The 13,423-nt window shown below is 40.7% G+C and overlaps 1 pseudogene; it reads left to right on the top strand.

Moving 5' to 3' along the window:
• Positions 1 to 5,843: 5,843 nt before the first annotated feature.
• Positions 5,844 to 12,990, top strand: LOC132269735 (factor of DNA methylation 4-like; annotated as a pseudogene).
• The last annotated feature ends 433 nt before the right edge of the window (positions 12,991 to 13,423 follow it).

The raw sequence follows: 13,423 nt of genomic DNA, 5'->3' as shown, positions 1-13,423 counted from the left end.
ATCCAATTATCGAGTCTTATATATTTCAAAATTCCTTGGATACAAGTTGTACGGATGGGTTACATGGGATGGCGACTTTTATTCCAAAAGTATCATTGGTGAGCATCTCCAAAAGAGTGGAGATCTGAAAACAATTTCTGATATTGAAGCAGAAGACGAGAGAAAAGCTAAACAACTTTTGTCCAACCTGACTAATGTTTTTTTTTTTTTTTTTTTTTTTTTGTAATAAGTAAAATTTATTGAGAAACCGCTTAAAGGGGGAGCGAAACCCTAGAACATAAAAATAAGGCAAAAACACCTCAAGCCTTCAAAGAGGCCAAAAAAATAACCAATTCCTCAACAGATCGATAATCCCTCCCTGAAATCCAACAAAAAAGAGTGGAAAGAATAGAGAACTTAATCATAGAGATGTGTTTTTCCTTTCCATCGAAGTATTTCCGATTTCTCTCAAGCCAAATGCACCACCAAATACAAAGAGGCGTAGCCCTCCAAGCGTCCCGAATGAGAGTCCCCACTGAACACCCTCTCCAAGCCTCCATCAACCCTCTAGTGGAGTAAGGCATCACCCACGGGATCCCAAATAACCCAATCATCAAATCCCAACATCCCCTAGCCATGCAGCAATGAATCAGAAGGTGATCGATAGTCTCCTCATCACGCAAACACAAATAACATCTATTAATCACCACCTAGTTCCTCTTCCTCAAATTATCCTGGGTTAAAATCCTACCCAAGACAAAAGTCCACGTAAAGAAGGCCACCTTGAGGGGGGCCTTCGATGGCCAAATAGACTTCCAAGGGAAAAAGCCTCCAGCGCCTACCGTAAGACACTTGAAAAAGGACCTCACTTCGAAGCGACCCCGAGGGTTGGGGATCCACAACCAACAATCAGAATCCCCAGCTGTGATCGTCTGACGGTACAGAAAATCCAAAAATCGGGTGACGTCCTCAATCTCCCAATCCTGGAAGTGCCTCCTAAACTGAACATCCTAAGTCAGTCTCCTGTTATCAAGATGATAACAGTCAACCACCAATGCCTGCTTATTAGAAGCAATCCTGTAAAGTCGTGGAAAAGCGATAGCCAGAGGAAAATTCCCACACCAGAGGTCCTCCCAAAATCTGATCCTCCTACCATCCCTGATTCGAAAACAAACATGCTTGCAGAATTCATCCCACCCTTTTCGAATGCCAGTCCAAACCCCCACTCCCCTAGGACCACGACCCACGAGAGAACACCACCCACCACTGCTCTCCCCAAATTTGTGCGCAATAACCCTCCTCCAGAGCCAACGCCTCTCCACCCCAAACCTCCAAAGCCATTTCCCAAGGAGAGCTTTGTTGAAAGGCAACAACCTTCTAATCCCTAAGCCACCCCTCCAAATAGGGCAACAAACTTGCTCCCAACAAACCAAGTGAAACTTGAACTCCTCACCTCTTCCCCCCCAAAGAAAATTTCGCTGCAATCTTTCAATCCTCTCCGCCACAGGGGAAGGAATCTGAAAGAGAGAGATGAAATAAGTGGGGAGACAAGAAATGGCATTCTTAATCAAAGTGACCCTTCCCCCCTTAGAGAGATACTGCTTCTTCCAACCTGCCAATCTTTTCTTAAATCTATCCACAACTGGATCCCAACTCCCTACACATCTCGAAGGAGCGCCCAGGGGCAACCCTAAATAGGAAATAGGAAAAAAGCCAGTGCGACATCCAAGAATCTGTGCCAACCTCTCAATCTCAGCGACCTCCCCAACCGATACAAGAACACTCTTACCAACATTCACCTTCAACCCAGAAACAACTTGGAATCAGACCAAAACACATCTCAGATATCTCAACTGATCAGCATCAGCATCATAGAGCACTAAAGTATCATCAGCAAACATCAAGTGGGAAATTTCCAACTGGCTAACCACATCCCTGCCCACTCTAAAACCTCTCAAAAACCCCAACTCCACCGCCCTCTAAATCAATCTACTAAGGGCCTCAATCACAAAAGGAACAAGAACGAAGAAATAGGATCCCCTTGTCTCAAACCCCTCGAACTAGAGAAAAAACCGGTCGGACCTCCATTAACAAGAACTGAAAAACGCGCACAAGAGATGCAAAACAGAATCCATCTCCTCCACCTCTCCCCAAATCCCATCCTCTCCATCAAGTAGAGGAGGAAACTCCAACTCACATGATCATAAGCCTTCTCGATATCCAGCTTGCACAAAACCCCCGGATTCCCACTACTCAATCTGGAGTCAACACACTTGCTAGCAATAAGAACTGAGTCCAAAATCTGGCGACCTCTCATAAAGGCATTATGAGAATCCGAAATGACACCATCTAATACCTTCCTCAACCTAGAAGCCAAGACTTTAACAATCAACTTGTAAATGCACCCCACCAAGCAAATAGGGTGAAACTCCCTGATATCCAACGCCCCACCCTTTTTCGGAATGAGGACAACAAAAGTGGCATTCAAGCTTTTCTCAAAAGAGCCCTGGGCATGGAAAGCATGAAAAGTACCCATAATCTCCTCTCGGACCACCTCCCAGCTCTCTGAAAGAAAGCTCATGGAGAAACCATCTGGACCTGGAGCTTTATCCCCATTACAGCTCTTCAACACGGTCAACACTTCCTCTTCAGAGAACGGCTCCTCCAGAACAGAGCTCTCCTCACCCGATAAAGAGTCAAAATGAAGCCCTGCAAGCAAAGGTCTCCAGCTAACTGATTCTGTGAACAATCTCGAGTAGAAATTTGCTATACCTTTGCAAATCTCCTCCTCCTTACACAACACCTCCCCATCTACTCGGATTCTTCCAATATGATTGCCCCTTCTATGAGCATTAGCAAGTCTATGAAATTTTTTTGTGTTCTTATCCCCTTCCTTGAGCCACAAAGCTCTAGACTTTTGCCTCCATGAAATCTCCTCCAAAACAGCAATCTCAGCAAACTCCACCTGACATTCCACCCTCCTACGTCTCAAGGAGTCCGACAAAGATCCTTGACCCTTAATCCGATCAATATCGGCAATCTCTGAAAAGACCCTATTCTTCTGCCAAACCAGATTACCGAAAACCTCTTTATTCCAAACTTTAAGATCAATCTTCAACAGACAAAGCTTACTTACAAGAGAATGACTAGGGGAGCCACTCACACAATACCCCTCCCACCAGGATCGAACCCTCTCCAAAAAACCTTCAGCTCGAAGCCACATATTCTCAAATCTGAAAGGGGATCTTCTACTCCGCAACCCACCACAATCCAACATCAACGGAACATGATCAGATAAAGGGCGAACCAAAGTGGCCTGGATAACATCCGAGAATTTCTCCTCCCAATCGATCGACAAAAGGAACCTGTCAAGCCGAGAGAAGGTAGGAGGAGAACGACCACTAGACCACGTAAAAGGACCACCCACCAAAGGCAAATCAATCAATCTCCACTCATCAATGAACTCTGAGAATGACTCCATTTCAAATGTCCATCTTCCCCCTGTCGACCTCTCAAAAGGAGAACGGACCACATTGAAGTCTCCTCCAATAGACCAAGGCAACTCCCAACGTCTGCGAATCTCTCCCAACTCCTCCCAAAATAAATGTCGCACACTATCATCTGTAGGGCCATAAACACCGGAGAAAACCCAATGAAAACCATCCTCCAACATAGAGAGAACGCAGGAAACAGAGAAGATACCCACCTGAAAATCCCCCAAAGAAACCCAACGGTTATCCCACATGATAAGAACGCCACCCGCAGAACCAATCGCATCTAAAGCAATCCACTCCACAAATCCCCCCCCCCCCCCCCCCCCCAAGCTTGTCACGATCAAGTCTGTCATCGATTCAATCTTAGTTTCTTGCAAGCACACTACATGCCCACCCTCTTTACGAATCACCGACTTCACAACTTTCCTTCTCTTCGGGTCATTGAGACCCCTAACGTTCCATGAAAAAAGTCGTAGCTTCATGAGGAAACAGATGATAAATCACTCCCACTCCTTCTTCCACCTTCCCTCTCTCTGGACCTCCTGTTCCTCCTTTCATAAGTAACAACATCAATGGGACTCCTCACCTCCCTCTCCCCCACCTCAGCCTGCAACCCATCCCGTCTACCCGCCCTCTCCAAAATCTGAGCATCAATAACCTCATTAAATAACCTCATTGCTTTATCCAACCTACCTTCAAACGACACACCCAAAAGAGAACCCACCTCTCCACCCTTCTCTCTCAACCACTCCTCTTCCAAACTTCCCTTACCCACACCAATAGCTGCTGCTTCCATGCACTCCCCCTTCGGCCCCATCACAGCCAGAGGGACAACACAGTCAAGAACATCACCACCCCCTTCCCACTGAACTAAGCCCAAATCCCCTTCAAAAAAGGAATCCGAACCTCCCTCTTAAGCATCGGAAGAGGAAGGGGAAACACAAGTCAAAGGCGTCCCAGCCTCCTCATTCAACCCAGTACTTCCTGATATGCTCTGCAAGCCTTTCACTGCCAAATGGTCCCGCAATTCCTTCAAAAACACATTGGCTGTTACATCATTCAGCTTAATTTTCACATCCCTTCACACGCAAACAGTAACTCCCTCGCTACTAAAGTCACACAGCCGAGAGGAGCCAATCCCAAGATCACAATCTTCACCCTGACAATCAACCACCGGCTCACCCGCAAAAACTAGGGACAAACATTGAGAACCCGACTCCATCACGCCTTTATACAACCCCAAACACCTTCGAGACTGAGAGGAAGAGGGAGAAAAAGGTTGAGAAACTGGTAGTCTATGTGAAAGACTTGACTTACTTGGAACAGAGACAACCGGCGCTCTTGGAATCCACTTCTGCTTCTCCTTCCTTAACCATCTTCTACCGAAGGAAGGGAGAGACACCTTCTTCTTCATACGGTGTCCCTGAACATAACCCTTAGCTCGTCTTCCTCCTCTAGACCCGTTAGAAACCACACCGGACGGAAGAACAACATAATTAATTACGGCTGTAGACAAGGGCTCAAATCGATTGCCCAACAATGGTACAGGAACGTCCTTAAGTGAATCCGGTCTGTCCCTCAAATCGCTACCCAATCAACAGGCGCAACTGCAACAAGATCTTTCTTCTGGGCGTTAACACCTTCAGCATGTCCATTTGCAAGACAGGCCAAGTCCGAAGTCTGGGCCAGCCCACACTAGAAAGGAACACCAACTCCCAAAGACTTAGACATCGGTCCAACCTTAGGCCCATCTCCACTAGCTTGCCACGTCGTCTTCAAAGCCCAATCATTTGAAACAAAATAGGAACCAGCTGTATTCCACTTAAAACGGCCATTTCTTGTGCTCTACCCACGTGTATGGCTAGCAATACTCCTTCCACGCGCTTGCATCACACGAAAAACACCTCTCTGTCTTCCTCGATCCCACATCTGTACGAATGCCGGATGGCCAATCTTGGAGACAGATCCATTCCTCTGAGTTTCCCGGAATCCCATTTGCCGATGCCGATCAGAGAAACCCACCAAACCTTCGTTCCTTTTTTGAGTAAAAATCCATTGAAAGCAATTAGAATTGCGAATCCAGAGGGCGTCCCTCCACTCCTTCCATCGTTGAAGCTCTGTCAATCCCTTCTTTCCCTTGAGTAGATGGAGTGTAAATATAATGAAACATCAATATCCCTAAGCAATTTGATCACTCAAAAAGCTGAGATGCACTACATACACTTTATTGTGCTTAACCAGGAAAGTAGCCTGACTGTGCCACTACTATGCAACAACTAATTAGTTGCTGATTTGTTTTCAGTTTTTTTATTCTTCATTACCGAGCTCACAGTATCATTTTTAACTTGATGAAAACTAGAAATACAAAAGATGCAGCAGAATGCACGGGATCAACTTGAAAGAATCTTTAAGGATCATGAAAATATTACTCTGCAGTTGGAAGCCCGGAGCAAAGAACTCGTGCAGCGTGAGAAGGAATTGTTGAAACGGGAGATCCATAATGAAAATGAGAGAAGGAAGCTCTATTGTGAGAAGAAAATGGTACTGTGTCTTGTATTCGATTTTCTTCCATTTTAGGTAGTATTGATTGAAAGAATTGAGTCATGATACCCCCACCCTCCCCCTTATTGACTCACGATTTAAAACTATGTAACTGGTTCTTTGGTATTGTTTGGGAATTTTTGAAAGTGCTATAGGAGCAAACTCAATTAGTTTACTAAGTAGGTTTAGATACAAAGGTTGTGCCATTTCAGCAAATGCTAGAACTTAAAAGGAAAAAGATAACTAACTGTTTTGATATCGATATTTTTTGTATGTCTAATTATTTAGATTTTAACTAAAATATTCTGTATACATCTGAAACTGTTTCAAGTAGAAGGCTGGTTTGATTTGAGCAAAGTGAACTAGAAACTGATACTTGCTTTGGTATCGAAAATTGGTATCTCGAAAATGTGTTCCTTTTCTTTTGCACAGAAAAATACGGATCTTACTTTGATGTTGGAGGGTATATCCTAGTTTTTGTCTTACTTATTAGCTGGTATTGCAGTAGGCTAGATAACAAACATTTGAATTTTTTTCAACAATGGTAACAAATTTGCTTTGTTCTTTTAGAATGAGAGAGCAACCTTGGAGTAAAAGAAGGTAGATGAGAATGTTTTAAGATTGGCTGAAGATCAAAAGGTATTCTACCTATATTTCGTTTTGACTTAAATCACCAGGAAAACAAATTATGATTCTCTAGAAGCTTTCAAACTTTTTTGACTGAGACTTTAATTGCAGAGGGAGAAAGAAAACTTCACAAAAGAATTATTGAACTAGAAAAGAAGCTTGATGCAAAACAAGAGCTGGAGTTGGAGAGAGACCAAATGAGAGGGGCTCTACAACTAATGAAACACATAGGAGAAGGAGATGATGGGGATATAGAAGTCAAGAAAAAAATGGATGCAATCCATGAAGATCTGAAAGAGAAGGAAGAAGAACTTGAAATCCTAGAAGGATTTAATCAATATCTCATTGTCGAAGATTGCAAACACAATGATGAGATGCAAGAAGCCTGGAAGGAGTTAGTTAATGTAAGTAGTGGTTTCCTTCTTCACATTTCTCTTGTAGCCGCCAATATTACTAGTAAAAAAATGCTGGAATCCTTCGATGGTAAAACTCCAATTCTAAGGTCCCAAGGTTCTCTCATAAGTCATGCACTTCTTTTCCTGATTTACATTAATTACACATGCCCCAGTTTCCTTCTGTCATTTATCTTTAATTCAAAGGACTCAAAACCTAGTTATGATACATCTTCACTTCAAAATATGTAAAATGCAATGTGAAAATGTGCAAGAGATGTGTGCGATAACATGCACCGCATGATTTTGAACATGTACCCAGTGTGATTGTTTGACAATTAACAACAGAAAAGAGGAGCAACATCGTAGCTCGGTAGTTGTTATTTTGGATACTTACTCATTTTGTTTCTCTGTTAGGTGAGTGAACTTTGAAATAACCATTTTGCTAATGGCAGGACACGCCTAAGATAGTCTCTTCTTTTACTTTCCTCTACATCCTTTTTTCTATCTCTTACGGTCGAATTACACAGCTACAAATGAGTTCTCAGTGTAGTGATCCACACACCAAACAATAAACTATGGTAGCTCGGGGAGGTTGTGCATGAACTTGCCCAGCAACTTCTTCCTGCTTCTCTATACTCTGCATTTTGGAAATTTAAGAATAAGATGCCAGAAAAGGCATGCAATGAGTGCTTTTATAGGTTTATCCTGAAAGCAAGATGTAAAAACAAGTTGATAGCCATCTATAGAGCACGGTAGGCCTTTGCTCGCTAATTAATGGCTGATGAGAATTTAATTTATGTGAAAGAGGCCACCTTTAATGAGGCAGCTGTTAAGGTATTGAGAAAGAGACTGAAAGCACAAATGATGAATATAGCTTGGTAATTTATCAGAAGGCATCGCTGAAAGTCTTCCACAATGTTATGATTTACTTTTTAATTGCTACAAGGCCAAACTTGTAGTAGTTCATGTACAAAGGAGAACTTAATACTTTTTGTCATGAATGCCACTGTGTAAGAGGCGAGTTTTAGAGAATGAATATGAATTGAAACAAAAATTCTTAATTGCTTAGAACCAATCTTATAGTGTAATTTGCAGGGGCAAGGATAGCTTATAGCAGAGACATCCCTATATTGTTAGTTTTCTCCTAAGAAGCATGGATACGGATACGGACACGAGATGACATGGATACACCGACACGTCAAATTCTAAAAACATACGACACGGACACGGCATTGACACAACTAATATATATATAAATTTTCATTTATATATCTATTGAATGAGACAATCATAGAACTTTAATTTTATTTATAAATTCTATACTAAAGTTACGTAAGCTAGAAGATGACTTTATTCATATATCAAAAAGAATATGTTATACTATTATGGTATTATTAACCTATCTTGTTATTATAGTCATGTTTTTGTTCCTTAGAGGTTGAACACTTTGATTTATGTTCATTACATTGTTTTCGCACGTTTGTTTTAAATAAGAGGAAGAGTGTAGGATGTGTTGGACGAGTGTCCGAAATGTGTTGAACAAGTGTCCAAGATGCGTCGGCCAAATGTCCGAAATATTAAATTTTATTTTTAAATAAAGGACATGGCCATGAAGTGTCGGACATGTGTCTAGGGGTGTCCATGGAGTATAGGTGTCCAGACACATCACCTCATAGAAGTGTCCATGTTTTTTAGGTTTTCTCTTTTGATGTTTTGTGTCCATGGAGTATCGGTGTCCGTTTTTGGTAGTTGTGATAGTTGATAAGCGATTTGGTTGCCGATTATCGTACCAGAAAGAGCAATCAGCTCCATCACCAATTCTAATTTTGAGGTTTGGCTTGGCTGATTTCCCTTAGTTGTAGTAGCTTCCTCCAACTGTAGGAGCATTGCTGAGTTAAATTAACTTGCCAGAAGCACCTTTATTTAATTAAGTGATGGTTGCACGATTGAGACCAAATACTATTGTTGTTGTCAGTAAGTAGTGTCCATAGGTGTCTCAGCACTGCTGCCTTGTTGCTCATCTCAATATTAGGTAGTCCAAGGCCCCATTGGTTTTGGTTTGCAAATTTTCTCCCAAGCAACCATGCACCCTGATTTCTTTAGGTCTATTCTTTTCCATTAAAAGCTTCTGAAAATGCTATTAAGATCATTGATGACTGATTTAGGGAGAATCAAGATGCAAGTCCAGTAGGTTTGAATAATCATAAGCACTGATTTCACCAATTGTAACATTCCAGCATAGGTGAGAGATTTGATGCTCCAATGGGTGATTCTGCTAGTTATTTTGTTCACTAGCAGCTTGCAGTCCACTGAATTGAGCCTTGTTGAAGTTAGAGGAACCATAAGGTACTTAATAGGCTGACAACCCTTCCCAATTCCCTAAAGGTGAGAGATGCTAAGCTTGTTAGAAAGATTAAGGCCCTAAAAAAAACAACTGAACTTTTAGTAAGGCTCGTGGTAAGTCCAGGTAGTTTAGAAAAGTGATCAACTTGAGAATTCTAACAGAATCAGCATTGCCATGGCTTAGTAAGATTAAGTCATAGGAATAGCTGAGATGGGTTATACCCTAAGTGTTTACACCTCCAATGGTATTTGAACTTAGGTTATGAGGCAACAAATGTCTTAAAACATGTTACTTCGACTGGTATTCCTACAATCCCCAGAATTAAGGTACCTGGACATGGGTGCTTTTTGCAAGTGTGTTACTTTCCAAAGAAAAATAATTTATTTTGCCTTACGGAATCCTTTGTGAGCTGATTTAGAATAAATGAGCTCTTTCAGGAATAGGTTTCTTCAAGAAGGAACACATGCTTGCACACAAACAAAAGGCATCCAACAGTTCATGAGGAACCTGATATGAATTAGTGACAGGGTTACCATCGCAACTAACAGCTTGCCTTCTCATCCCCTTCAATTTTCTTCTCAATTCTTATCATTTCCCCCCTAGATTTCTGTTACTAGCAAGATACCAGAGCAACCATTTGGCACTTATTTACTTATAAAATAAAATAAAAAACGATATGGCACGTATTTAATGCAACATGTAATAGTACATATGGTGTTTCTGCAGATTGGCCCGTCTTTAGTTTAACCTACTGTGTCATTTTCAACAATTATTTAATTAGCAGCCATTTATTCACCCAACATAAGGCAAGATTGTTTTTTGTTAATACTGGCCATCATGTTCTAGTTGTCTAGATTTGAACTTATATTTCACCATATTTTCTATTAGCCTTTCTTTCCCTCTACTCTTCCTTTTTTCTTTTGCATTTACACTAGTGTTTGGTATATCAGGATATTGTTCAGGAGATAATTGATGAAGAGGATGAAAATTGAAAAGTCTAAAGAAGGAGTATGGTGATGAAGTTTACGAGGCTGTGACAACGGCCTTGGGTGAGATGAACCAATACCCACTGGTAGGTTCCCGCTCCCAGAGCTTTGGAATCGCTTAGAAGGAAGGGAAAGCAACACTAACAGAGGGAGTAGCTTATATACTGAAGCTTTGGAAATTTTATAAAATGAAGAGAAAGAAACTGAAGGTTGTTGTAACGACCCTAAACTGCTACCTTGTTGCTCATCTCAATATTAGGTAGTCCAAGACCCCATTGGTTTTGGTTTGCAAATTTTCTCCCAAGCAACCTTGCACCCTGATTTCTTTAGGTTCTTTTCCATCAAAAGCTTCTGAAAATGCTATTAAGATCATTGATGACTGATTTAGGGAGAATCAAGATGCAAGTCCAGTAGGTTTGAATAATCATAAGCACTGATTTCACCAATTGTAACCTTCCAGCATATGTGAGAGATTTGATGCTCCAATGGGTGATTCTGCTAGTTATTTTGTTCACGAGCAGCTTGCAGTCCACTGAACTGAGCCTTGTTGAAGTTAGAGGAACCGTAAGGTACTTAATAGGCTGACAACCCTTCCCAATTCCCAAAATGTGAGAGATGCTAAGCTTGTTAGAAAGATTAAGGCCCTAAAAAAAAATAACTGCACTTTTAGTAAGGCTCATGGTAAGTCCAGGTAGTTTAGAAAAGTGATCAAAAGCTTGCTTGAGAGTTCTAACAGAATCAGCATTGCCATGGCTTAGTAAGATTAAGTCTATCAGAAAAGTTGAGATGGGTTATACCCCAAGTGTTTACACCTCCGATGGTATTTGAACTTAGGTTATGAGGCAACAAATGCCTTGAAACATGTTACTTCGACTGGTATTCCAGCAATCCCCAGAATTCAGGTACCTGGACATGGGTGCTTTTTGCAAGTTTGTTACTTTCCAAAGAAAAATAATTTATTTTGCCTTACAGAATCCTTTGTGAGCTGATTTAGTCTTGATGGTGGTGAGCAGTTTCTTGTCTAATATTTTCTTTTTAAAAAAAGAAACAGATGGTTTGTTTGGATTTTGTTTCTTCTAGACATAGTTGTCTTTATCTGCGTGTGTGGGTGTTTTCTTTTGGGTGTGTATAACTGTTGCACAAATAAATTGTTGGGTTTTTGTTTTCAAGATTTATTTTTTGAGATGTTTTGGTTCACAACAAGAGTAATGTTTGGGGAAGGGCTGGCATTAGGTATAGGGAATGGAATTCCGACACCGAGGAGTTGGGAAAAGGCATTATTGAGTTGAGTTGAGATGTTTTTGGTGGTACCTTGCTATATTTATGACACCGACATTTAATCAACAAGCTAACATATTATGGCCTGTGTAGTCCGTGTTTTATATTTATTGGTCTTTTTTCAATTTTCAAGTGTTGAATTTTTCTAAACATATTTTTAAGTCACAATTTTGATTGCGCGAAGTTCAAAAATCAAAGGATTCACAAGGTTGGATTCTGTAAGATGACTTGTTCATAATGCTTGCAAGCTATTCAGTATCTTCCAATCCCATTTTTGGATCTGAATATGTGGACTTTAGTTTTTTAAAAACATATAAGGAAAAATAAAAACGTTTTTTGCTACTCATGTCAACACGTGGCCCTTGGAATGGTGGATCTATGTACAAGTTTCTTGCAGGATGACTTTTATTTTGTTTTTCTATTATTCTTATATGCACACAATAAAGTCCTCGAAATTTTTGGTCTGCGTAATGTCCTTGCCTTGTAGGCTTTGAAGGAACGGTCAAATAGGTATGCTTTGATTGGTGTCAAGAGAATGGGAGAGCTTGATGATAAATCATTCCACACTGCGGCCAAGAGAAAACATTCAGATGAAGAGGCAGCAGAAAAGGCAGTGGAATTATGTTCCCTGTGAGAAGGTTATCTCAGGGATCCAAGCTGGCTTTCTTATAAAATCATCATGGTTAAAGAAGGTTCTAAGGTATTTGTTGCATTGATGTGGTGTTATTGCCCACTATCACCGCCTTCTATCTCTCCCTCTCCCCTAACCCGACTATATACTATTTTGACATTATTCAGTTAGTGCTGATACACCTGATAGAGCCTTGTGTAGGGCCTCTAGGCCCACACATTCTAATTTTAGAACCATCTTGATATCTCTATTATTTATTTTTGTTTGGTTGTTCTTAATTTGCCATATTGAATATGTAGAATAAATGAGCTCTTTCAGGAATAGGTTTTTCAAGAAGGAACACATGCTTGCACACAAACAAAAGGCATCCAACAGTTCATGAGGAACCTGATATGAATTAGTGACAGGGTTACCATCGCAACTAACAGCTTGCCTTCATATACCCTCCGATTTTCTTCTCAATTTTTATCATTTTCCCTCTAGATTTCTGTTACTAGAAGGATACCAGAGCAACCATTTGGCACGTTTCTGCAGATTGACCTGTCTTTAGTTTAACCTACTGTGTCATTTTCAACCATTATTTAATTAGCAGCCATTTACTTACCCGACATAAGGCAAGATTGTTTTTTTGTCAATACTGGCCATCATGTTCTAGTTGTCTTGATTTGAATTTATATTTCACCATATTTTCTATTAGCCTCTCTCCCTCTACTATTCCTTTTTTCTTTTGCATTTACACTAGTGTTTGGTATATCAGGATATTGTTCAGGATATAATTGTTGAAGAGGATGAAAAATTGAAAAGTCTAAAGGAGTATGGTGATGAAGTTTACGAGGCTGTGACAACGGCCTTGGGTGAGATGTATCAATACAACCCCACTGGTACGTCCCGCTCCCTGAGCTTTGGAATCCCTTAGAAGGAAGGGAAAGCAAACACTGACAGAGGGAGTAGCTTATACACTGAAGCTTCGAAAATTTTATAAAATGAAGAGAAATAAACTGAAGGTTGTTGTAATGACTGTAAACTGATACCAATTAAAATAATAATAATAATAATAAAAATGACATGACTTCTGCTAAAAAGGGTCTATAACGCTTTTCTTAGCCCTTCAAGACTTATCTAACTTGTCCCAACACACAATACAAAAA

This window comes from Cornus florida, unplaced genomic scaffold (genome assembly GCF_030987335.1).
Source record: "Cornus florida cultivar Cherokee Brave unplaced genomic scaffold, ASM3098733v1 CherokeeBrave_3.0.0_Hap2_Chr08, whole genome shotgun sequence".
NCBI classification, from domain to species: Eukaryota; Viridiplantae; Streptophyta; class Magnoliopsida; order Cornales; family Cornaceae; genus Cornus; species Cornus florida.
This window is presented reverse-complemented; position numbering and strand designations above follow the sequence as displayed.